Source organism: Nerophis lumbriciformis, linkage group LG16 (assembly GCF_033978685.3).
Source record: "Nerophis lumbriciformis linkage group LG16, RoL_Nlum_v2.1, whole genome shotgun sequence".
In the NCBI taxonomy this organism is placed as follows: domain Eukaryota; kingdom Metazoa; phylum Chordata; class Actinopteri; order Syngnathiformes; family Syngnathidae; genus Nerophis; species Nerophis lumbriciformis.
In genome coordinates this window covers 32,231,458-32,259,185 of record NC_084563.2, presented here as the reverse complement: position 1 = coordinate 32,259,185, position 27,728 = coordinate 32,231,458, and the positions used below count along the sequence as shown (strand labels likewise).

The following is a 27,728-nucleotide window of genomic DNA, read 5'->3' as shown; positions in this document are numbered from 1 at the left end:
AAACATTTAAACCCCAACTGATGTCACCATTATTAGAAATGTTTAAGAAATCATCATACGAGGCAATCCTTCCAGCATCCTTAAGAAGAGCATTAATTACTTTACCAAACTGGGTAAAAACAAACAAATGTGGAAAATCTTGGGCCAATTAGTCTTTTAAATGTAGACTTAAAACATTTTTAGTAAAATACTAGCGAGGACACTTGAGAAAATAATCCCAAACATTGGCGCTAAGGATCAAAACGGGTGTGTCAAAAAAAGACAAGGATTTCATAATGTGAGACAAGTGTTAAATACACTATATGAGGAGAGAGGTGCAGTAGATACAGCATTGCTATCATTAGACGCTGATAAAGCCTTCGATAGAGTGGAATTGTCTTATTTAATATTCTCAAACAATATGGCTTTGGAGAAAACGTATTAAAATGGGTAAGATTACTTATCAGAAACATGTTAGGAAAAACTAACATTTTCAAGTCAATCAATCAATCAATGTTTATTTATATAGCCCTAAATCACAAGTGTCTCAAAGTGCTGCACAAGCCACAACGACATCCTCGGTACAAAGTCCTTTAATATTTAAAGAGGATGTATGTAGACAAGGAGACACTATCTCTTCTCCTGTTATGGCAATAGAACCTCTGGTAATAGTTATACGAACACATAAACATAACAGTTGTAACGATTGGACAACAGGAACTCCGGCTGATGGAGGAACTCTTCCTACTTATCTGCACAATGATATTTTAATAGCGGAATGGGAGAAGACATGTACTTAAAGCACAATCAAAGACTACTGATACACATTTGAAGTTAATACAACTGGCTAATGAGAACATGAACTGCTCCAAAAAAGCTCCACAAATATAGTCATTGTATACCTAATACTTGCATCAACTGTGGGGAAGTAAAGGATACATTTTTCCATGGCATTTGGCTGTGTAGAGAAATCAAAAAGTTGTGGCAAGAGGTAAAACAATGCATTAAAGACATTCTATAAATTTAACTACTATTGGTTCCACAGTTGTTTGGACTAGAAAATGTGATACTTAAAAAGAATTGACAATACTTTGTGACCTGGGTATATTGTTGGCCAAGAGTGTAATGAAAATATCAAGAGACCAAGAATCTGTCACGACGTGGACTTTGGCTGTGTTTGTTTTCCCGAGTTGCAAGAAAATTGGAGCGGACATAGCGTGAAGGTAAGGACATCTCTTATTTTAACTCTAACAAAAAGTGTAAACAAAAGCTCGCACAAGGCGGAGCTTGGGTAAGAAACAAAAACTAGCACTTGGGCAAAACTATGGAAATGAAATAAATAACACTTACTGTGACCAGAACGAACAGCATGTACTATGGTAAACATGAATCTCATGGGTAGCAGAGGTAACAGAAGCAATGTCGCTAGGCTGACTTCCTGGCAACTATCGGCTTAAATAACAAAGACATGATTGACAACAGGTGCGTGAGTGAATGTGAAACAGGTGAAACTAATGGTTGCTATGGTGACCAAACAAGAGAGCGTAAACAGGAACTAAAAAGAGTCCAAAAACCAAACAGAACAAAGCCAAACAAAAACATGAACAAAAGACATGACAGAATCGGTAGATGGCTGTCCGAACTATCCACAGCCCTTCCGTTACAAAAAATTACGATAAAAAATTATTTAAGTCTATTTCACCAGGTCTTGGACCCATTTGTTTTGTATGCGTCTGAAAATAACTTATTAAATGCGTTGGAGCCTGATGGTGACGTCAAGGTTAAGTAGAACGCTTCTTGAGATTTATGACTTTTGTGTATAGAGCAGACGGTGGTTGAGTAAAACCCTGACTGTTTGACATTGTTAGTGTTTTGAGGGGTTTTTTTTTGTTTAAGTGTGTTTGTTGGTGTTTTGTATTGTTGCAAATGAAAAAACAAATAAATAAAAAGAATGTTGGCAGTATCAAATTACAGGATGGTATTAATGTAATTTACTCATCTTCCTCAACTGATGTGCTAACATTAGGGCTGCAACTAACGATTAATTTGATAATCCATGTCCATTATTACTTCGATTAATAATCGGATAAAAGAGACAAACTACATTTCTATCCTTTCCAGTATTTTATTGAAAAAAAAACAGCATACTGGCACCATGTTCTGGACATTGGGGATGCAGCATACACCAATAATAACACAGAAATGTAACTCATCAGATCAGAACTGAATCAGATATTGTACACGTTTCTGTTGTGAATAATAAAGGATTCATTTTAGGCTGCCTCTGAATAATAGCATGAAATATTCCAGCACCTTCATAACGTTTAGTTATACTAAAGCGTCACTCAAATCTAAATATATTTACAGTATATAGCTTTATCGGGCCCGGTTACATGGATCCATTATGAAACCAACCTGAGATATTTCTGTCCGTTACGTTTATTTCGAAACTGGTAACTGTGCGTTTTCTCTCTCAAAACGGAGTCAAATGTGCCGGAGACACATTATCAGCCCCGCGTTGCAACAAAGACATAACGTTAATGTTACTCACAAAAAAGCTGAACTCATGAATGCCTGTTGCCACTATGGACTTAAAAAGTTATGTACCGTGAGTTCTTCCCTTCATCCATGGCTCCAACATGTTTCTTCTTCAGGTGCTCCTGAAGCAATGTTGTACTTCCGTGCTATTTTGCAGGAAACGCTCTTCTTTGGAGTCTTTAAAGTAAAGTGTTCCCATACTTTTGACGACTTAGGTCGTACACTTTTCTCCATTGAAGCAATAACCTCAAGCTGTTTTTCCGCTAAAATATCTGTACTGTTTTCCTGCGCCATTTTTCGAATGTTTCCAGCAAAGGAGACGGCGTCACGTGAGCTGCACATGACTAATCATTGGCTAGCTTTCGCCACCTCATGAGACATAGCCTCAGCGCCGCCCTGGCGCTGTTTTGTACTTATTTTGATTGTTTCTCAGCTATTTGTAAATGTTGCAGTTTATAAATAAAGGTTTATAAACAAAAAAAAACAACAACAAAAAAAAGCCTTTCCGTGCATGCGCATAGCATAGTTCCAACGAATCGATGACTAAATTAATCGCCAACTATTTTGATAATCGATTTTAATCGATTAGTTGTTGCAGCCCTAGCGAACATCCATCCATTTTCTACCAATTGCCCCTTTTGGGGTCGCGGTGTTGCTGGAGCCTAATTCAGCTGCACTCGGGTGGAAGGCAGTGTATACCCTGGACAAGTCACCACCTTATCGAAGGGCCAACACTTAACATCATGTGGTTTATTCTGTACATATGTAGCATCATTTTCAACAAGACTTCATTAATCACACAATATTCATATTATCTAATCATATTTATGTGCGCCCAGAAAATGTGTCCCCATGCAATCATTAGTGCAACACGAAATGTAAAGATTTATCAAAATAATGAGTATAAATCTGACGGTGACATTACCAACAATCAAGGCATGAACGTAACAATCCACGTTTTGTATGCTGTACCTAAAAAGCAGCATAAGTACATAGTGTCCAAACATGGAAGTGTTGACACACGGCACAAAGCTGCGCCCCCATTGAGGTCATGCGCGCGCTCACGGCAGGGTATGCAAAGGTACAAATAATTGCTACTTCGACAAATAGTAGGCACAAGAACAGCAGTTTATTTCATTTAAACATTATAGCTTCTTTTTTATACTTTGCAAACTCATCTCGCAGGCCGGATGAAACCTGTTCGTGGGCCAATCCTTTTGACAACCCTAGTCTACCTTAAGGGTGGTACACATATATTTTCTTAAATCTTTAAAATATATTTTTGCCTCCACACAAAGACAAAAAAATCAGGCATTGAGCAGTTACGATCTTTGTGTGTGCTGTGCTATGATACTGTCAACACAGCACACACAATGTTTTTAAAGTTGTATTGTAATAATTAGTACACAATATTGTAATCTCCATTACACACAGTTTGTCCCTGAAAGACCACTTGGAAGAGGGGACGCCACTAAATAGTCATTTTTAATTGATAGCAAACTCACCACGATTTCTTTTGCGCAAGACCCAAATGACTGTGAGAGCTAAGACAATGGCCAGCAAAAGAACAACGATAGTCGCTGCCACTGCTATGATAACTTGATTTCCAGTGCTCGTTGCTAATGGGGACCATGGACACATTGGTAGGACCTCATTGTGTTTGGTTGCATCGCTTGTGGTCGGAGGTGAGGATGGACATTCAAGTAGGATCTCACAGTATTTGGTATCATCCAGACTTTCCACCGTGCAGCGATAACTTCCACAGTTGTCCTCTGAGAGTCTGTTGACAAACAAGGTCCCTCCTGAGGTGTCCCCGTTGGAGTTAGAAGGTAACATCTGGTTTCCACTTGTCTTTGTCCAGCTGTACTTCAGCGGGGGTGTGCCTTGTGAGGATGTGCATTGGAGCGTCACAACATTACCTGCCACAGGCTTTCCTTGCACGGCACATACCGGTGTGCTCAGCTCCTCCGTGACTGTCAGGGTCATGTTTTTCCACAAATGTTGAGACTTAAATTCCAAGTTGCACACGTACTTCCCCGTGTCTGACATACGCACGCTGTTGATCTTTATGGAAGCATCTCCATCACAAGGGTTGGGGGAAGTGAAGATAATCCTGTCCTTCAATGGTTTGTATTCAGAATTAATATGGCCGCGATTCATCCGTAAAATAATCTTCTTTTCTTTTGGAAATTCCAATTTCCAATCAACTCCCAAGCAGTTTAAGAAGTCAGAGTGACGTGTGTACTTGCAGTCAAGAATGACGCTTGATCCTTTGCGTGCGCAATAGGTGTTGTTGGCGCTGGTCCCAAAAGCACAAACTAGGCTTGTGGTGCAAAATGCCAGCACTGACACCAAATACCACAGCACAGACGTCATCATTGGACTGTTGTACAGGAGCTTGCTGTTAAATACAAAAGAAATAACTTTGTGTTTTGTGTTATTTACCAGCCAACGTTGGTATTGTGCAAGACATCAAATATACTGAAGAGGACATCACGACTTCAACGACAAAGAAAAAAACTCAGACCTGATGCCTTTGAAGTCAACAATAACTGCACTAGTAACAGCTTGAGCAAAATTGTGCAATATTAATACACTAAATGGATTGTTTTGCAATATTTATACACAGTGATAGGCAAGCTACTTGAATATGTAACGAGCTGAACTACAAGTTACTCTCAATTAAATGTAGTTAAGTTACAGGGGAAGCTATCCTTGGAGAATTGTAGCAAGCTACACAGCAAAACTTAACTGCTACATCAACGCTACTTTTAACAGCATTTCTATCTATGGCCCACATGTATAATATCAATGTTATTGTAACTGAGAGTGTACAAGTGGACATAAGGGTCCATTACTATTAACTGTCATTTAGCTGTGGACACCCTACAACTACCTCTAGGGGTCCCTGCACCCCACTGTATGTATTTAATTTAGTTTGCTTTTTCTTTAGCCCACCCCTATAATGTTAATTTTCTCTACCTACAGTAAAAACAAGTCTATATCTAGACAAAAAAAAAATGATGTGTGTTTGGCAACAGTTGGTAAAGCTTATGTGCTGTAAAACTTTTCATGAACTCAACCTTAATGTGTGTTCCTAAATTTGTGTTCCACGTCTTCGATTAAGAGAGCAGTTATGATTTTGGTTTACAGAGCAAACAACTAAAAAACTAAGGTTTTGGGCATCGTTTTGTCTAAACACATAAGCTTTGTAACCTGTTAAACATGTCTGAAACAGATTAATTCAAACCATGATTCTGAATCACTTTGAAAAACTTTAGAAAATCCTGGAGTAAATGAAAAAAAGTATACTTACTGGCACAGAAGACTAAGTTGGATTCTTTGACTTGGACAGCAGCAAAGCACATTCAGTGTAAATAACATCTCACAAAGGCTGAAAAAGAGGCATGTCATCATTATCATCATGTATGACTCATAAAGAACAAATACTCTCTTATCAGGGGATTCAATCGATCGCAACTGGACTGTTTGGTTTGTCTTAGAAGACGTTTCACCGCTCATCCGAGTAGGCTTCATCAGTTCGTGCTCATAGACTTAGATTGGTCAGATCTAGTCCGACTCGGATGAAGCCTACTCAAATGAGCGGCGAAACATCTTCTAAGATAAACCACACAGTCCAGTTGCCATCAATTGAATGCCCTGAGATGACAATGACCTTGATGAATGAGAACGTTCATAGACATATCTTTCATCTTATGTATTAGCATTCTCTCAGAACTTTAAGTGCGCTTTTGGATCTTAAAGATACCAAAGATGAGCATGTGAACATACTGGTGAAGTCAGCAGTAGTCATTTACCTTCCCTGTTTAGGAGGTTCAGGGGGAATTAAGAATGATTTATGACTCTGGAAGAGGCCATTTCCCAAACCCGCCACCTGGCAAGGTGGGGGTAGCGGAGGTAAATGGTAAATGTAGAGGTAGGTGGTCAGTAATGCTAGTCCCGCGAGAGCGTACGTGACACGGGAAAAAAAACAGTCAAGTGGATCACAAGGCTGTCAAACAATTCTGATCCATTCAAACATCCCCCAAAATTAAACTAAGGCAAAAATAAGCAAACAACATTAAAATATCAGAATCTGAAGGCTCTCGAAGACTATATTGAAGAGTGCTTTGATCGTCTCGTCATGGGAAAGCCCTTGACGCCAACATCAAAAAGGAGCCGCCCAGAAGACTCACCTGGTTATCTGTCACCGTTGGGTTCCAGCTTTGCTGATATCTTGGATTCCATCGACAAGAGGTGAATATGTTTGTATGGCTGCCTTGCACTTGTAGAGGTGCTACACAAGGAGTTCCAAGCCATTCGAGAGAGTTTGGACTTTGGACAACAGGTCGTCTCTCTCGCCTAAGAGAACGCTGCTCTTCGTGAGTCCGTGAAATCGCTCACCGACAGAGTGGCACAACCTACTCGGGAAAACAAAATCATGAAGGAGACGATACTGCACCTCCAGGCGAGAAGCATGAGGGACAATCTGTTTTTTGCGGGAATACCGGAAAAGACAGCGGAAGATCCTGAGGAAACCGTGAAGTCTTTCATGGAACACCAGCACACGCTTCCAGCGGACACCATTAGGAATATCACCTTCCACCGCATCCACCGGCTTGGAGCCAAAAAGCTGGAGAATAGGAGGCCGAGACCCATCGTGGCAAAATTTGAACACTTCAAGCAGAAGGAGCAGGTGAAGAGCCGGGTCCGAGAGCTGAAGGGATCCAACTTCAGCATTAATGACCAGTTCCCCAAGGAGATCCTCGAGAGACCACGGCATCTGTTACCGCTTCATAAGAAGTTTATTGCCGAAGGATGCCGTGCTGTCATCGCGGTGGATAAAGTTTTTATCAAGGGTCAACTTTACCATGATCCGAAAGCCACGCCATGGCTGTATTATTAACATCTAAAGCACAGTAAATGTTGTAGTTTTTTTCTTTCATTAGGATTCATTCCCTCTTTCTAATTTTACTTTTTTTCTCTCCCTCAATACGCCTGTGCGTCATGATAGCATTCACGCAAACACCAACCGCTCTCTCTTTCGTAGAATCATTAGCTATGTTTGTCGAATCCACCACTCTTTTTTACATTTTCCATTTATTGTATGTTTTTTGCTTTTCCCTTTCTATCTCTACAGCTGTTATATGTCCCATTGTCGTCATCAGCAATTATCACAATTAATTTACACTCACTCACAACTGTCACGACCAGAACAGGATTCCTGCGCGTGAAGCTCCGCGACCAACTGCTTCGATCCTGCTGTGTCCATACTGGCCAGAGTGTACTGTCACGACCAGAATAGGACTCTGAACAGATGCAGGATTTTCAGAAACAGATATTTATTCTGAACAGGGAAGGGGTCCAAAACGGGAGAAACAAAAGCAGGCTATCAAACCAGACCTAACCTGACTACTAAACTTGTTGAAAATAGCAATAACTCAAAACGCTCCGGTTACGGAGGGAAAAAAGGTGCTATGAACAAAAACTACTAAGTAGAACAAAAGGCAATCCAACGGACGCGATGCTAGGAAGCTAATCTTACCTGACAAAACTTACAAACCAAAATACTATGGTGGTTGAGACCATGGGGTTTTCTTTGGCAGGCTTGACTTAGCTGACATGAAAAGTAGGGTGGACACAGAGCGACCTGAGTAGGCATAGGCATACTGCTGCAGGACCGATGACCTTGGCGATGAGGAAAGGCCCACAAATCTGGGCGCAAATTTTTTGGAGAGGACCTTGAGGTGCAGGTCTTTGGCGGATAGCCTTGTCCTGGCCGGTAATCAGGTGTTGGGCGGCGCTTCCGGTCAGCTGCTTTCTTGACCTGATCTCCTTGGGAAGCGAGCACTTGTCGGGTCGCAAGCCAAATGCGATGGCATCGGCGCACCAGGGCGTGGGCGGAGGACACAAAAACCTCTGGTTCTGAGTCTGGGAACACTGGCGGTTAGTAGCCGTAGACACACTTGAAGGGGGAGAAACCAGTGGCAGAGGTGGGCAAGGAGTTATGGACGTATTCCACCCAGACCAGGTGGGAACTCCACGTTGTTGGGTTCTGGGACACGAGGCATCAGAGGCCGGTTTTCCAGTTGTTAGTTGAGGCGCTCGGTCTGGCCGTTTGTCTCCGGGTGGTATCCTGACGTCAGGCTGGCTGTAGCTCTGATGAGCTTGCAGAACTCCCTCCAGAACCGGGAGATGAATTGGGGCCCCTGGTTTGATACAATGTCTGTGGGAAATGCGTGAATTCTAAAAACATGTTGCATCAATATCTGAGCAGTCTCCTTGGCTGTGGGCAACATTGGCAAGGAATAAAATGTGTCATCTTGGAAAATCGGTCGACCATGGTGAGCACCGTGGTGTTACCTTATGAGACCGGGAGGCCCGTGACAAAGTCCATAGAGATGTTCGCCCACGGTCTGGAGGGGATAGGCAGAGGCTGTAGAAGTCCAACACGTGACCCAGACTGGACACACCTCGATGTACTGCGGGACCCCCGCCTCCATAGATGGCCTCCAGAACCGCTGTGAAATGGTAAACATAGTTCTCTGGATCCCCGGATGGCAGGTAAGCAGCGAGGTGTGAGCCCAATGGATCACCTGTGGGCGCAGATTGACAGGGACAAACACCCACTAGGTGGAGGGGTCTCACCGTTAGCATGCCTTACTTCCTGTTCTATCTGCCAAGTGACCGCTCCAACCACACAGTTCCGTGGAAGGATGGGCTCGGGTACTTTGGCAACAGGCTCGGGGTCGTAGAGGCGTGACAAAGCGTCTGACTTGACATTGCTGAACCCCGGCCTGTAAGACAACGTGAAGTTTAAACGCTTGAAAAACAATGCCCACCTGGCCTGACGTGAATTCAGTCTCTTGGCTTGTTGAATATATTCCAAGTTCTTGTGGTCAGTCCAAACTATGAAAGGATGCGGTGCCCCCTCTAACCAATGCCGCCACTCTTCCAGCGCTACCTTAACCGCCAGCAGTTCCCTGTTGCCAACATCAGTTACGTTCCGCAGGGCTCAGCCGGCAAGACAGAAAAGTGCAGGGGTGGGTCTTCCCACATGCCTCCAGTCTTTGGGATAAAACCGCCCCAACTCCCCCATTTGACGCGTCCACCTTGACCACAAATTGGCGTTCTGGATTTGGCAGCGTGAGGATGGGTGCAGTCGTTAAGCGGTGCTCGAGATCCTGGAAGGCCCTCTCTGCCTCCGGAGACCAGTAGAAGCGCACCTGTGGAGAAGTCAGAGCACGGAGAGGGGCAGCTCTTGCGCTAAAGCCTCTGATAAACCGTCTGTAGAAGTTCGCAAAACCGAGAAATTGCTGAACCTTCTTACGACTATCAGGTGTTGGCCACCTGGCAACTTCGCTAACTTTAGCCGGATCCATTTGGACTCTTCCAGGGGCTACAATGAAGCCCAGGAAGGAGATGGTGTCGGCATGGAATTTGCATTTCTCAGCTTTTACATACAGGTGGTTTTCCAGGAGCCATTGCAAAACCTGGCTGACATGGTGCCTGTGAATGTCCAGATTGTCAGAATAAATTAATATGTAATCAAGATAGACGAAAACAATATTGTCCAAAAAGTCTCTGAGCACATCATTAATCACGGCCTGGAATACGGCAGGGGCATTATTGAGACCAAAAGGCATTACTAAATATTCATAATGGCCACTAGGTGTGTTAAACCCGGTTTTACACTCATCACCCTCCCTAAGGCGAATGAGGTGGTAAGCATTGCGTAGGTCAAGCTTGGTAAAAACATTAGCCTGCTGGAGCTGATCAAAAACTGATGACATTAATGGAAGAGGGTACCAATTTTTTATTGTTATGTCGTTGAGGGGACTATAGTCTATACGTGGTCGCAGGGTCCAGTCTTTCTTGTCTACAAAGAAAAACCCTGCTCCAGCAGGTGACGATGAGGGACGGATGAGTCCCGCCTTAAGTGAGGATTCTATGTAATCTTTAATAGCATGTCTCTCGGGACCTGAAACAGAGTATAGGCGCCCCTTGGGGATGGTAGATCCGGGAATGAGGTCTATAGCACAATCGTAAGGACGGTGTGGTGAGACCGATGTAGCTTTTGCCTTATTAAAGACCTCCTTCAGGTGGTGGTAGCATGGAGGTACGGAACTCAAATCCGGGTGCTGTAGTTCTGTGGCAGAATGAGCAGAAACAGAGTTGATATTTGTGGCGGTTCTTGCTGGAGCACTAACCCTCATACACTTCCCCACACAGTTCCTTCCCCAGCTTCTGATCTTGCCAGTAGGCCAGTCTATGTGGGGGTTGTGGTAAATAAGCCATGGATGTCCCAGTACCAGAGTGCGTGCAGGTGAGTGGAACAAAAAAAAGTTCAATTGTTTGTGGTGGTTATGGGTGATCGTGAATAAAGCGCTACCGTTAAGGGCGCTGGCCCTAAGAGGTGGTGTGAGTCAATAAAAAAATCTAATACCATACTAATTGAGTCATTGGTTACCTCGCGTGCCTTGACGTAGCACTTGAGGCCGGATTCTGATCCCTCACCTGGGTTGACTTGGAAAGGCAGGCGGCCACGAGATGCCCCACCTCCCTGCAATAGAAACATCGCCCCTCATTGAGGTGACGCTGGCGCTCTGCCAGAGGGAGTCGTGCCCGGCCCAACTGCATGGGCTCCTCTCCGCTCTCGGGCAGGGGATGGGGAAGCCGCACTGTAGGTTGAGGACCTGGAGCATAACTGGCGGTGAGGGGAAACTGCGACTGGTGATCTCAATCCTTCGGACAGCCTCCTTGGAGAAACTTGAACTCCCGTAGTCGTTGGTCTGTCCTGATGGCGAGGGCGATGAGGTCGTCCAGGTTCGCGGGTAGGTCTGTGGGTAAAAGTCGCTCCAGAAGCAGGCCGGCCAGCCCCTTGAGGAAGACGTCGTAGAGTGCTGTAGTGTTCCATTTGCTCTCTGCAGCCAGAGTTCGAAAACGAATGGCATAATCTGAAGCTGATTCGCTCCTCTGACCAATCCCGCTGAGCTCTCTAGCCCTTTCGTGCTCGGAAGAAACAGGATCAAAAGTCATTTGGAGAGTCTCTGTGAAGTCTCGGAGTGAGCTGCATATGTAAGAGCCCCTGGACCACTCGGCCATGGCCCACTTCCTTGCTTTCCCAGCCAGATAGGAGATCATGAAGGACACCTTAGCACGATCTGTGGGAAATGCATTGGGCGAAAGCTCAAAATGCATCTCACAGTTTATGATGAATTCTTTGCATTGTCCGGGTTCGCCCGCAAAGCGTTCAGGAGGGGCCAATCGGGCTCCCACTCTATGAATGGTGGGGAGTACTTGAGTCATGGGGGCTGGCTGCGGCTCGGGCACATGGGGTGCGGGACCAGGCCTGGTCATTTGCGTGAGCAGAAGTTGCACCTGTTCCGCAAGTTGGCCCACCTGGGTGGTAACAGCGGTCCGGGAGTTCTCCTGGGTTCGGGCGATCCCCTGGCCCAAGACTACCACCCGCTCCTAATGAGCGGAGAGGCGGGATTCCTGCGCGTGAAGCGCCGCGGCCAACTGCTTCGATCCTGCTGTGTCCATACTGGCCAGAGTGTACTGTCACGACCAGAATAGGACTCTGAACAGATGCAGGATTTTCAGAAACAGATATTTATTCTGAACGGGGAAGGGGTTCAAAACGGGAGAAACAAAAACAAGCTATCAAACCAGACCTAACCTGACAACTAAACTTAATAAAAATAACAACTCAAAACGCTCCGGTTACGGAGGGAAAAAAGGTGCTATGAACAAACACTACTAAGTAGAACAAAAGGCACTCCAACGGAGGCGATGCTAGGAAGTTAACCTTACCTGACAAAACTTACAAACCAAAATACTCCCAAGGATCCAAAAAAGGTATGCAAAATGTGGCTATAGCTGTGGATAATACTGTGGCAAAGGAACGCTGGAGGTACGCACAAGAAGATACGAAACAGTCTGGCACAGGACAGAAGGAGGACGATACATTTATACACATGAGGGAGGGTGACACAGGTGGGCATAATTAGGGAATCAGGAAAGACATCAGACCAGTGACACAGGAGGAAGGGCAATTGATCTAAAACGAGAGGGAGAGTTAGTATTTCAAAATAAAACAGGAAGTGACAAGACAACCTGAAACCAGACGAAAACCAGACAAGACTTCACCCAGGTGTTCACAACAACTAAACACATTTAATCACTTTGCACACAAATATGTGCATGATAGGCTTGTATTTAGATAAATATGTTCTTCAAAATAGCCACCCTTTGATCTGATTACTGCTTTGCACACTCAAGTATAATGTCTACTTTTGTGTCGAATAAGCGTTTAACTACTTTTCTTATTTTATTAGCATTATACTGTCTTGTAGTTGTTTTTTAAACTTGAAATACAACAATTTGATTCATAAGTCCTAATCCATTCTTCTCAAAGTAGTATCTAATTTATTTGTTAATTCACTCTTTTAAAGTTATTGTTTGGATTGAGTTAAATAACTTATTTTTCTTTGGAGAAGGAGATGTTTTTAAGTATTTGTTTACATCCATCCAGCCATCCATTACCGCTTGTCTCTTTCGGGGTCGCGGGGGGTGCTGGAGCCTATCCCAGCTGCACATGGGCAGAAGGCAGGGTACACCCTCGACAAGTCGCCACCTCATCGCAGGGCCAACACAGATAGACAGACAACATTCACACTCACATTCACACACTTGGGACCATTTTAGTGTTGTCAATCAACCTATCCCCATGTGCATGTTTTTGGAGGTGGGAGGAAGCCGGAGTACCCAGAGGGAACCCACGCAAAAATATAAATACATACAACTTGGTTGGTGTATTTTGTTCAAAGTTGAATCTTTAATGTCATCTCTCTTCGCTTTTCCCTTCAAATGGCTGGGCCCCAATTAAAAAAACAATACGCTGCGCTCCCTCCCTCCCCCACCTAGAACAGCCTCACCTCTCCTTTCTATATATATATATACACACACACGCACAATGCTTCAAACCCCATGTTGAAACAAATGTAAATGTCTGCTTTTTTTATTGTAGATAAAATATTCCCTCCAATCTTTTTTTCGATATTTATCAACGTTGCAAAGTTAGTGAACTTAGACTATGCTACTGTGTACGCCCAATCAAAAACGTGACACATTCTGTCAAATGTCTGTTCATCCATTTTTGTTGTTGTTGATATATTACTGGAACATGTGAGGGAGGTTTGGTGGTCGTAACAGCATCATGATGCAGCTTTCTAGCACTGTGAGACCGGGCTGTATACTTCTTCACATTTTTAGTTCCCTTTACATATGCCTCCAAGTCTAGCTGTACTTGACCTTGGTTAATGTTGCCTTTAGCCCCATCGCCATTGTGATCTCTGCAGACCTGTTTGTGTGGCGTATCCATTTTCTTCACGATATGCCAACCAATCCCAGTGACAGTCGGCCTTCCATGACCAGAGTGTTGACACTTTGCATTTGTACTTAGGATTTACATTTGATGCTGCTTCAGAATTAGATTGAGGGTTGGCTTCTGACAAGGTAGTAACTGTTGCAGCTGGTTGTACCTTAAGACCAGGGTCCGAAGTTGCCGGTTGCACTGTCGAGCCAGGATCAGCTGTGTTCACTTCAGGAACAGATGATACAGCAGATGATGGTTATGAGCTAAAATTAAAAAGTGATCATTTATTTATACAGTGGTATAAAATGCAGCTATAACTTAGCATATTACAAACACAAACAACTATACCATATATAATTATATATATATATATATATATATATATATTAGAGATGCGCGGATAGGCAATTATTTCATCCGCAACCGCATCACAAAAGTCGTCACCCATCCGCCATCCACCCGAACTAACATTTTATCAAAACCGCAACCGCCCGCACCCACCCGTTGTTATATATCTAATATAGACGATGCAAGGCATTAGTGAGGTTATAAAGCTTTTGCCTGTTAAAGAAAGGAGACTGATCCAATGTTGCAGAGACATTCAATGCGTGCCACGCTGTCACGGCCCAGACGCACACCAGTGCGCAATCATCTGGGAGCCGCGCTGAGCGCACCTCCAAGCGCGCTCGCGCCACTCAAACTGCTGCAGGCAGCTGCGTTCACACATGCATCTGTAAGCCTTGTTTTAACATCCTGTGGCACTCTTCTGGGATCACGGCGGACGAAACTGCTCATGCTCAGGGTGTTTGTGGAGGTTCGGGGTTTTGCACAAATGTGATGCACCATGTTGGATGTCCCGGTTTTGTGACTGTCGTAGACATAAACAGCGTCGCAGCTCTTGCAAATCACGTAGCCAGCATTACTATCATCCTGATTTACAACCTCATAAAACGAGTCCACGCTGAACTTTTCTGGCCTTTTTTTCCCCTGGTCTTTAGTATTCCCTTTTTTAGTTTGTCGCGTACCACGTTTGCTGCCGGCGTTGCCATCTTCTTTTTTTTTTCTTCTTCTGTTGTGGCGTGCTGCAGGTGCCTGATGATAAACAATTGCCTGTTTCAAAGAGTGCTGCTCGTTTTTCGTATGTGGGTAACAACATTTAACTATGTATATATATTTCCGAATTGGTTTAACTGCCACCCGCCTGAATCTATTTAAAATCTAATTTTTTTTTTATTTCAACCGCCCGACCCGCGGATAAAATCTAATTTTTTTTTTATTTCAACCGCCCGAACCGCGGATAATCCGCGGTTGTGTCCGCAAACCGCGCATCTCTAATATATATATATATATATATATATATATATATATATATATATATATATATATATATATATATATAAAAACATTTATACACTAATTTATCTGGAAAAAATTTGGGCATAGTGTCCCCTAACGGTGTGGGAAAAAATCGATTTGGCAATATAAATCGATTTTTTGTTTCCCAAGAGAATATCGATTTTTTGCCGCTAGTATCGATACATAAATCCCGTTCATGTCCCCAGTGTTGCATCCCTGGATTACCCCCGTTCGCTTTGCAGGAAGAGCGAATCGGTCCGCCAGCCACTAGTATCGCTGGAGAGCACGTTACCCGTCAAGATAGTCTGTTTGCACTGACGCCGGCTTCCTCTTCCTGTTAGCAGAGTCAGAGCCGTAGATATCTTATAAGTAGACGCAGCATGGAGCGCTACTGCCTACTGGCGCTGATGGGACGCGGGGCCGCCATCTTGGAGTGGTGATCCGCTCCACTCAGTGCAATACATTTGGCAGGAGCAATGAACTGTCAGCGCATTTAATTAATCTTACCTCACTGATTACCACTGATTTTCATGCGTTTATTTGTCATACGTGTAGCTATGATAAAGGACACATTTTATTATTCATAGTTTGCTTAACAGTAATAGAATATTCTTATATGCTATAAGTGACCAGACGTCCAAGATCAAAACTGGGAATATAATCCCAGAGAAGGGGGAAAAAAACAGTCAGCTATTCTTAAATTCAAGAAACAATATGATTAGGTTATAAATACATGCGTATATTCTACATAAACAATGTATGAATACATTAGATATCTATATATCTTATAGACTGTATCTCTGTTGCTGCAGCAGCAGAGAGTTTATTCTGTCTTGACACTTTGTATTGATATTTTGTATTACATTCTTCCCTAAAACCACCCCCCGGCCCCCCGTCGTGTCATTGCTGGTTTACGAGCAGACGAGCATGTTCGCCAGCGCACACACGGAGTACTTGCAAGCGGACACAGTGTGTACACAGAAAAAGGAGAACGAACACATTTGGCTTAAAAACTAAAGATAAAGGTGAAGTTATAACACTGACACGCCCTCAGGAAGAGTTGCTTTAAGACATTACTCGCTAGCGAGCAACTAAAGCCCATCTGCAGTCTGCTGTGTTTTAGCTACTTCTAAATCAGTAATCCTCGCCTCCATGGCGACAAATAATGTAAGTGTCTTACAAGTATCATCCCTGCAGGACGAGGAATAGCTAAACATGCTTCACTACACACCGTAGCTCACCCGTGTCACCGCTTACGATGGCGTTCCTGAATGTAAACAAATGCCATGGGTGGCTCTACACCTGACATCCACTGTAATGATACCAAGCACAATAGCGTATCTAGTCAATAATACTATGATTACATCGATAGTTTTTAGCATCACAAAATCTTCTTTTGTTTTTAAAAAATGTATATCGTGTTTATAAACTCAGGAAATATGTCCCTAGACATATGAGGACTTCGAATATGACCAATGTAATGTATGATCCTGAAATGACTTGGTATCGGATTGATACCCAAATTTGTGGTATCATCCAAAATGAATGTAAAGTATCCAAACAACAGAAGAATAAGTGATTATTTTTAACAGACGTGTAGATAGAACATGTTAAAAGAGAAAGTAAGCAGATATTAACAGTAAACGAATAAGTAAATTAATAATTCATTTTCTACCACTTGTCCTTGATAATTTTGATAAAATAATAGATGACACAATATGTTACTGCATATGTCAGCAGACTAATTAGGAGCCTTTGTTTGTTTACTTACCACTAAAAGACAAGTTGTCTTGTATGTTCACTATTTTATTTAAGGACAAACTTGCAATAAAAAACATTTGTTTAATTTACTGTATGATTTTTTTGTTAAAATAAAGCCAATAATGCAATTTTTTGTGGTCCCCTTTATTTAAAAAAGTATCGAAATACATTTTGGTACCGGGACAACACTATTCTACATACAGGAGGAGCCTGGCCGAGGACGATTGGACAGTGGTAATCTACGGGAAAGTTTGTGTGGACTTGTAAGGGAACCATGCGACCACAAAAGGCTTATGGGGACAGGGAAGGGGTCCAGAGACTCTAGACCAGTGGTGCCCAATACATCAATCGCGAGCTGCTCTCGGAGGGAGTGTCAGTCGCCAGGCATTAAAAAAAAAAATAGACCTAAAAATTATAGCGTTATATTTGTGTCTTAATGGCAGGTTGTAAGGACAGAAAAATATGTTTTGCAAGCACTGACATTACATTTTGAAATATGAATTAACCTCACGCAAAAAACATTTTTTTGAGCTAATATAAATATATTTTGTGCAAAATAAAAATGTTTGCCAGTTTGGTATTATCTATATCAACACTATACACAAGGTTCGTACACCTTTTCCATGGCCAAATTCAAGTACTTTTTAAGGACTTTCAAGATCAATTTTCCAGTTTTTCAAAAGGTGAAAACCAGTGTGAATCAATCCACAGCCTTGTTGTTTGAGGTCACCAAATGCTGTCTGTCGGAAAAATACGGAAAATCTGCAAAAACCTAAGCCTAACATTGAACCAGCTTTTATCATTAACTGAATGGGGCATAGAAAATGAAGCAGTGTGACTATTCAATGTCATTGGTGTATGCAAACGTGTCTTCATTTGTGTTGTTTTTCACATTTCTTGTTCTTTTTCTTACTTACAGCACTCAATGACATCGAACAGCCCGGATTGATTCACAGCGTATTTGTGCTTGTATGAGCCTAAATGCTGTTTAAGTTAATTTACATTTTTATGGAAGGTGCTTTATGTTTATTCAGCCAAAATGGGACTATTTATTTGCATAATACGAAAATGTATATATTTGCATGCTTAGAATAATTATTACATTTGTCTAAACAGTTTGATGACGTAACTGTGTAAATTGCATATATGGCGGAAGGATCTGTGTGGTAGGTGGACGCTGTAAAAAATCAGCTTCATGTGGACTTTAGTGGATTGCAGCAAGAATTTTTGAATCTTAATTCTGATGTTCAGAAATTCATGTCTGAGGAGGAGTTTGTGGAAGATCAAAACAACTGGTTTAATCCAAAAAATAAAATGATGGAGGACTTTTTCTGGAAATGTGAGGAGTGGATGAAATATGTTTTAAAGCGTGTTGAGCAAGCGGAAGAATGCAATAGACAAGTGTCACCTGCAGATAGTCGCTCTACATCAACAAAGCGGACCGCTAGAAGTCAAAGTAAAACTGAATCACGAAGCGGAAGTTCACGTTCTTCATATTCTTCTGTCAGATTAAAGGCGGAAATGGAGCGTGCATCATTGAAAGCAAAGGCGGCAGCTTTACAAGAAAAGCTGGCCATAGAACAGGAAGAAGCTGCAATAAAAGCTCGAAAGGAAATGCATGCAATGCAAACTGCACTTGCTGAATGTGACGCTAAAATGGAGGTTTTACAAAACTACGAAAACACACAAGAAGAGGACGGTATCAATACAGCTGATGAGAAGAATGTTAGAAGACTTACTAGTGCTAACACACAAGTACCACCACCCACCTTACCAACACATAGCATTAAACATAATGCTCCCCCCACAGCTATTCAAATGACTGCATTTGCACCAAAGACTGAAATTAAAGAACAACAGGCACCAACACTTGATGGGCTTTGCCAGGCAATTTCTCAGCAAGCCAACGTCACAGAGTATCTCGTGAAGAGTCACAAGGCATCTCTACTTCCAGATCTTTCTATTCCAACATTCAAGGATGACCCCCTGGAATACAAATCCTTTATTGGACGGCGTGGCGCAGTGGAAGAGTGGCCGTGCGCGACCCGAGGGTCCCTGGTTCAATCCCCACCTAGTACCAACCTCGTCATGTCCGTTGTGTCCTGAGCAAGACACTTCACCCTTGCTCCTGATGGGTGCTGGTAGCGCCTTGCATGGCAGATCCCTCCATCAGTGTGTGAATGTGTGTGTGAATGGGTAAATGTGGAAGTAGTGTCAAAGCGCTTTGAGTACCTTGAAGGTAGAAAAGCGCTATACAAGTACAACCCATATTGGGGCCATAGAACATGGAATTGAAAGCCGCACTAGTGACAACCGGGATCGTCTTCAATTTTTGCTACAGTATACAAGTGGACAACCACATGAGTTGGTTAAGAGCTGCATCCATATGGAATCATCAACAGGCTACACTAAAGCAAAACAAATGTTAAAGGAGTTTTTTGGTGATGACTTTAAGATAGCAGAAGCCTACATAACAGAAGCCATGGAGTGGCCAACAATCAAGCCAGAAGACGGTGTTGCCCTTCAGTCCTTCGCATTATTCCTCACAGGCTGCTCTAACACAATGACAGACATTAACTACATGGAGGACTTGGACAACACAGCTAATATAAAGGCACTGACAAACAAACTTCCATATAAACTCAGGGAACCTTGGAGGAAGTTTGCATGCGACTTGCAAGAAAGAACAAAGACAAGAGTTAAGTTCAAGGATTTTGTGGACTTTGTAAACCGGCAAGTCAAGTATCTTTTGAATCCGCTTTATGGGAACATAAAAGAAACCACCATGAACACGAAAGATTCTGTGAGACAGAAAATAAAACCACAATATGTAGAAACCCTCAAACCAAAAAATGTGTTTACAACAGTCGTTGTGGCCCCCAAGACAGAAAATGATAACCACATCATAACAAAAAAACGCACAGTTTCGGTGGACTTTATTGGAAAACCTTGTGTTTATTGTAATGGAGAGCAACACAGCCTTACAGTTTGCAAGAAATTCAAGAGCAAGCTACACAAAGACAAGATTGACTTCTTGAGAAGCAAAGGTGTATGTTTTGCATGTTTAAAGCATGGACATATGAGTAGTAGCTGCAAACAAAAACTTCAATGTTAAGAATGCTCTAGACAGCATCCCACATTATTACACATTGGTCATAAAGACTCCAGAGAAGAAACCACAAAGAACAATTTTGAACAGCAATCAATATCAAGTGCCCTTGTACAAACAACTGAAACCCGTGGTGTCACTGGGGCCGGTAGAGAAGATTGTGTTCTTTCGATCCTTCCCGTGTACATCAAGGCACAAAAAGGAACCAAGACAGTGATCACGTATGCCTTCATGGACCCAGGTAGTTCAGCTACTTTTGCCACAGAGTCACTGCTAAACCAACTGAATGTGAGCGGACGCAATGTACCGTATTTTCCGCACTATAAGGCGCACCTAAAAACCACAAACTTTCTCAAAAGCTGACAGTGCGCCTTATAACCCGGTGCGCTTTATATATGGATAAATATTAAGATTCATTTTCATAAAGTTTAGGTCTCGCAACTACGGTAAACAGCCGCCATCTTTTTTCCCCGTAGAAGAAGCGCGCGGTGCATGCTGGGATATGTGACGTTTCATTTCCATTTGTGTGTTTATGTAAAGACCCCAAAATGGCTCCTATTAAGTGTGTTGTCTGTCTAATTATAAATAATGCAGACGAGGCGTGTTAACTGAGTTCTCAACGTTTTCTCACAGCGTGCTCATAACCACATTCGAACTCCCAGCATAGAACAACGCTTCTCAGGGCTACCGCGCATGCTCGTAACTATCGTTGCATGCTGGGTAGTGTAGTTGTTATATTTGCTAGCTCATAACAGCACATTGAGAGACACGCTTACGCGCTTAATTCAATACTCGCCGTCATTCCGGGTGGATTGACAAAAGACCTCCAGCCGCTAGATATTGGTGTCAACAGGGCATTCGAAGCTAGACTGCTAACTGCGTGGGAACTTCTCAGGGCTACCGCGCATGCTCGTAACTATCGTTGCATGCTGGGTAGTGTAGTTGTTATATTTGCTAGCTCATAACAGCACATTGAGAGACACGCTTACGCGCTTAATTCAATACTCGCCGTCATTCCGGGTGGATTGACAAAAGACCTCCAGCCGCTAGATATTGGTGTCAACAGGGCATTCGAAGCTAGACTGCTAACTGCGTGGGAACAATGGAAGACAGAAGGCGAACACACCTTCACTAAGACGAGGAGGCAGCGCCAGACGACGCCAACATCTGCCAGTGGATCGTAAATTTGCCCAACTTTTCACTTCGGACACCGAAGACGAAGGATTTACGAATGAAGAATAACTTCAGAAAGTGAGCGCTATGTTTATTTTGTGTGTTGTGACATTAACGTTCGAGCAACATTATGTTGCTATTGCTCTGCACTATTTTGAATTTTACTATGTTTGTGATTGCACATTTGCGTACATTTTGGGAGTGAACAGAGTTGTTAGAACGCTGGTTTTTAATATATTATTAAAGTTTGACTGACCTATCTGACTGTTTTTTTGACATTCCCTTTAGCGCAGCGTAGGCGCGGCTTATAGTCCGGGGCGGCTTATTGGTGGACAAAGTTATGAAATATGTAATTCATTGAAGGTGCGGCTAATAATCCGGTGCGCCTTATAGTGCGGAAAATACGGTAAGCATCTCGTTGCGAACAATGGGAAACGACACAGTCGTGAACACAAGCATCGTGACTGGCTTGGAAATCAGCAGCTTGGATGGAAAAGAGTTTGTGGAACTAAAGGAAGTTTATACACAGAAAGACATTCCTGTCTCTAAGGACAATATTCCCCGACAAGAGGATATTGATAGGTGGCCACACCTAAAGGAGGTGAGAATACCTAATATTAAAGCCAAAATTGGATTACTCATCGGAGTAAACGTTCCCAAAGCGATGGAGCCACAGCAAGTGGTTAAAAGTGTGGATAATGGACCATACGCTGTGAGAACGATGCTAGGCTGGACAGTAAATGGACCACTCGGAGGTAGAAGTGACAGAACTACAATGGACAAATTGACAGGAATTACTGCAAACAGAATTTCAGTGGTGAAGCTTGAGGAGCTTTGGCAGCTGCAGTTTAAGCACGACTTTCCTGATGCTGGACAAAAAGAAAACATTGAGATGTCCAAGGACAACCATCAGTTTATCAGTATGGTGTCTCAAACTGCAGTAATTAAAGATGGCCACTACAATATTTGCCTTCCAGTGAAGAAGAAGCCTTTGGCTATGCCAAATAAGGCAATTGCAGAGCAACGTGCACTTCAAAAATGTGCAACAGATTTTGCGGACGAGTTTGGACAGGAAACAGCAAGGTCTGTCAACAATAATTTTTATGTGGATGACTGTCTTAAGTCAGTTGCTGATGAAGATACAGCCATTACCCTGTGTGCCGAGTTGAGAAAAATGTTGGCAAAAGGAGGATTTCGGCTGACAAAATGGTCAAGCAACAGCAGGAAGTTGCTTAACTCGATCCCAGAAAAGGAAAAAGCACAGGGTTTTCAAGATCTGGACTTGGATGAGGATTACCTGCCAGTGGAGAGAACATTAGGCATCCAGTGGTGTGCCGAATCAGACCAATTCAGGTTCAAGATCAACCTCAAGGATAAACCATACACTCGGAGAGGATTGCTTTCCATAGTAAGTTAAATTTTTGATCCTTTGGGCTTTCTGGCTCCAGTAATATTGCCTGCTAAAAGAATTCTGCAAGATCTATGTCGGCAGAAATATAGTTGGGATCAAGACCTGCCAGACACAGTGATTGAGAGATGGAAAAAGTGGATCTCAAGTCTGTCACAGCTTGAACATTTTGGAGTTGACAGATGCATCAAGTTAAAGCAGTTTGGTGTGCCAGCCTTTGCACAGCTTCATCACTTTGCTGACGCAAGTGAAGATGCCTACGGAACCACAAGCTACTTGCTGACGCGCTTTTCAACAGGTGAAGCTCAATCCACCTTGATCATGGCAAAGACAAGGGTGGCGCCCCTAAAGTCTCCGACTATTCCTCGAATGGAATTGACTGCAGCCACAGTTGCTATAAAGATGGATAAGCTTCTGAGAAAAGAGCTTGAACTGGAGATCCAGGAGTCTATGTTTTGGACAGATAGCACGGCAGTGCTCAAGTACTTGAACAGTGAGTGTACCCGATTCAAGACGTTTGTTGCAAACAGGGTCACGGCAATCCTGGAGCACTCTCAGACATCTCAGTGGAGATATGTTAACACCACTCTGAATCCCGCTGATCACGTCTCAAGAGGACAGACCGTGGAAGCATTTTTGAAAAATGAGAGCTGGCTCTCAGGACCAAGTTTCTTGCTCAGCTCACAAGACCAGTGGCCTAAAAATCCAGATCCTGGAATGCTGGATATGGACGACCTAGAGGTCAAAAGAGTGACTCATGTATACGTCATTCAGACACAAGAAGCCAAAGATTTTGTGGATCAGTGGATGAACCATTATTCCTCTTGGACAGCATTGAAGCGTGCTGTTGCCTGGTTTCTAAAATTCAAAGATCTGCTGAAAGAGCTGAAGGAAAAAAGAAACGAACTAAGAACATCAGGAGAAGAAAGTAAGATGCTTGAATTCAAGAAAGATGTCGAAGGAAAGTGTCTGACTTGTGATGACATGACTAGAGCAGAAACAGAAATTGTGAAGTTCTGTCAAAGACAAAGTTTCAAAGAAGATTGGGCGATGCTGGAGAAAAATCAAAGAGTAAAGAAAAGTAGTTCACTTTTCAAGTTAAATCCAATTTTTCAAGATGGAGTTATGAGAGTTGGTGGAAGGTTGAGCCGTATAGCAATGCCTAACTACTCCAAGCAGCAAGCCATATTGCCTAAGGATTCACACATCACAAGGCTTGTGTTGAGACATATTCATGACCTAACAGCTCACGCCGGAAGGAATCACATGATGGCCAATCTACGTCAGAAATTTTGGATACCCGGAGCCATTGGAGCCATCAGAAGGTTTTTGTCCAGGTGTGTCATCTGTAAAAGACTCCACGGAGCCGCTGGAAAGCAACTCATGGCAGATCTACCAACATGCAGGGTCCTACCTGACGATCCACTTTTCACAAGAGTCGGTGTGCACTACTTTGGTCCGTTCCAAGTGAAGAGGGGAAGAGGACATGCAAAGAGGTATGGCGTCATCTTCACGTGTCTTGCTTTAAGAGCCGTACATCTGGAAGTCGCATCCTCACTCGACACCGATGCATGTCTTAATGCAATCAGAAGATTTCTCGCCAGAAGAGGACAAGTCAAAGAGATGTATTCCGACAACGGAACCAACTTTCGGTCAGCTGACAGCGAAATGAGGAAATCAATCAAAGAATGGAACACCAAGAAGATTTATGAACACTTGCTACAAAGAGGTATCCAGTGGCATTTCAATCCACCAGCAGGATCTCACCATGGAGGAAGCTGGGAGCGGCTAATCCGTTCAGTGAGAAAAATACTGAGTGTTACCGTAAAGGAACAAGTTTTGGATGAAGAGGGTCTTTATACCTTGTTTTGTGAAGCCGAAGCAGTCATAAACGGCAGATCCATCACAAAGACATCCTCAGACCTCAACGACTTGGAGGCTCTCACACCCAACCATCTGTTATTGCTGAAGGTCAAACCTGAGCTACCTCCAGGAGTGTTTCATCCGTGCGACCAATATGCCAGTCGCAGATGGAGACAAGTACAATTCCTTGCGGATATTTTCTGGAAACGCTGGTGTAAGGAATACCTAGCGCAACTTCAAGAACGTCAGCGATGGTCTTCACCTAGAAGAAACTTTCGTGTTGGAGACGTGGTGCTGATCGTGGACGATACTTCACCCAGAAATTCCTGGCCACTTGGAAGAATTCTAGAGACTTTTCCTGGTGGGGACGGACTTGTTCGTCAAGTTCAAGTGAAAACTAAGACTAACGAGCTTCGTCGCCCTATTACAAAGCTATGTCTTCTTTGAGAAGTATTAAGGTTATTTAGGCACCTTGAATTTGAGTTAACATGTTTAATAATTGTTTCAAGGACATTGATAACAATTAGGGGCCAGTAATATAGGAGCCTAAATGCTGTTTAAGTTAATTTACATTTTTATGGAAGGTGCTTTATGTTTATTCAGCCAAAATGGGACTATTTGCATAATACGAAAATGTATATATTTGCATGCTTAGAATAATTATTACTTTTGTCTAAACAGTTTGATGACGTAACTGTGTAAATTGCATATATGGCGGAAGGATCTGTGTGGTAGGTTGGTTTTTGGACACAGTGCATTATGGGTAATGGCAGTCAGGTGCGGGGGAATTGAGCCACACAGTTTTTTGACCTCACTCTTACTTTTTCTTAGTCTTGCTTTTTCTAACACCTACTGTAACAAACTCTCTTTATTTTGCCATTCATTTGTTCCCACATCGTTATTGTTTTACGTTTTTGAATTATTAAGTAAACGATACAAATCGAAGAGGAGCGTCTGGAGTTTTGTTTATTGTCGCCGCAGCAAGCGGAGCAGGAGAAAGTAGAGGAGCGTCAAGCTAAAGGCTTAATTAGGAATCTACAGTGCTCGTAACCTGCATAATGTGATATAAATACACGCACCCTCAAAATGTCAATTTCACTCATTTATTAACAAAACTGTTCCACATTAATATAAGGATAATAAATTAAAGGAAAATATTTAGTTTGTTTCACAACACCATTTCATTAAGCATGTCTATCCTTATAACTTTGGCTATGATAACAAATGAACAAAAAGACAAAAGTTAACTTTTTTTTTGCTTTCACTTAGGTAGCCAGACAAGTTAAGTAGACAACGAAAATAATAGAGCAAGAAATGCATACAACCATGTTGTGTAAAAACTACACAATCATTCATATTAACTCAGCTCTAAGTTGTGAAAAAGGTTACAAATGATACATTACATGACCTTCACAGTACAATAGTGGACTAATAATTTCCATCCAATGTTCACTAAAACGACAACCTCCCACCACTGTCTTCTTGTTAAAGTTAAAGTACCAATGATTGTCACTAGAGATGTCCGATAATATCGGACTGCCGATATTATCGGCCGATAAATGCTTTAAAATGTAATATCGGAAATTATCGGTATCGGTTTCAAAAATTAAAATTGATTACTTTTTAAAACGCAGCTGTGTACACGGACGTAGGGAGAAGTACAGAGCACCAATAAACTTTAAAGGCACTGCCTTTGCGTGCCAGCCCAGACGCATAATATCTACGGCTTTTCACACACACAAGTAAATGCCATGCATACTTGGTCAACAGCCATACAGGTCACACTGAGGGTGGCCGTATAAACAACTTTAACACTGTTACAAATATGCGCCACACTGTGAACCCTCACCAAACAAGAATGACAAACACATTTCGGGAGAACATCCGCACCGTAACACAACAGAACAAATACCCAGAATCCCATGCAGCCCTAACTCTTCCGGGCTGCAATACACACCCCCACCCCCCACCCCCTCCGTGCGTCGGTTGAGGTGGGCTGGGTTGGGGGCGGGGGTGTATATTGTATATACCGTGTGGCGTATATTTCTAACAAAACTTAAAGTTGTTTATACGGCAACCCTCTGTGTAACTTGTATCGCTGTTGATTAAGTATGAATGGCATTCACTTGTGTGTGCGTGCAGAAGCCGCACATATTATTTGACTGGGCCAGCACTCGTTGGACTGGATTGAAAGCGGACGTGACGATTTTAGGTAGGGGCACTGAAATTTGGGAGTTTCCCGGGAGGGTTGGCAAGTATGAGAATTAGCGGTGAATGCGGTGTTACCGCGGCACCGCCGCTGTATATAATCGGCGGGCCAGCTCTAGTGTTAATTTGATATCGCCTTAAGGGCCAAGTGAAATTACACGGCGGGCCAAATGTGGCCCGTGGGCCAGAGTTTGACACCATGCTCTAACCACTAGGCCACTGAGTAGATTTGGGGGTGACACAGAGCCGTTTATACAGGGCAACAACCAAATGTAAGGGCTAATGTAAGATCAACCGTGTAGCTTTCATTTTTAAGGAAACGTATTTTATTTTTTTCCATTTTATAATTAGCCTATTGAGTCAGAAATGTGATAAAAATCACTTCACCCAAAATTCAAGCATTATTCAAACCTTGGAAACACAACATTAAAATCCAAGCATTTTCAAGGTTTTTAAGCACCTGTACGAACCCTGTATATAATTAGTGCTGTCTGCAGTCAGATGGATGGTTCTTTGGCGCCCCCTCTCTTCCGTTCTCTCAACCTCACCCAACTGCGTGTCTGTACTTTCTTTACAGGTTTTATTCTGAAAATGATGTAAAAAATCACAACCTCCTTGTCTGTGACTCTTTGTACGGCGCTGCTTCCTATATACATAAAAAACACATTTTACCGACAGGACACAGGCTGTGTAGTGTGGTCACGTGACATGAAAGAGGCCCACTTTCAAACAAATCGCGCCAAAACGTGTTATTAAAAAAACGCTTGTCGCGCTCAAAGTAGCGGTTAAAACAACACAAAAACACTTGATATCTTAAAGGTACATAAAAGCAAACAATATAGGGCAAGATTTAGAAAAAAAAACCCGTTCATTTTTGTTAGAAAACGACACACAGCACGACGCCAATTTTGGACACAACTCACCAGAAGCAGTGTGAGGAGGAAAGGGAGGAG

General features: G+C 42.8%; 1 long non-coding RNA gene across 1 annotated transcript; it reads right to left on the bottom strand.

The window, feature by feature from the left end:
- Positions 1-1,791: 1,791 nt before the first annotated feature.
- LOC133617201 (uncharacterized) lies at positions 1,792-27,728 on the bottom strand. Its single transcript, XR_012050906.1, has 4 exons — positions 27,699-27,728; positions 14,064-14,160; positions 5,834-5,911; positions 1,792-4,918 (listed from the first exon to the last, which is right to left on the bottom strand). It is a non-coding gene; the product is annotated as an uncharacterized lncRNA (long non-coding RNA).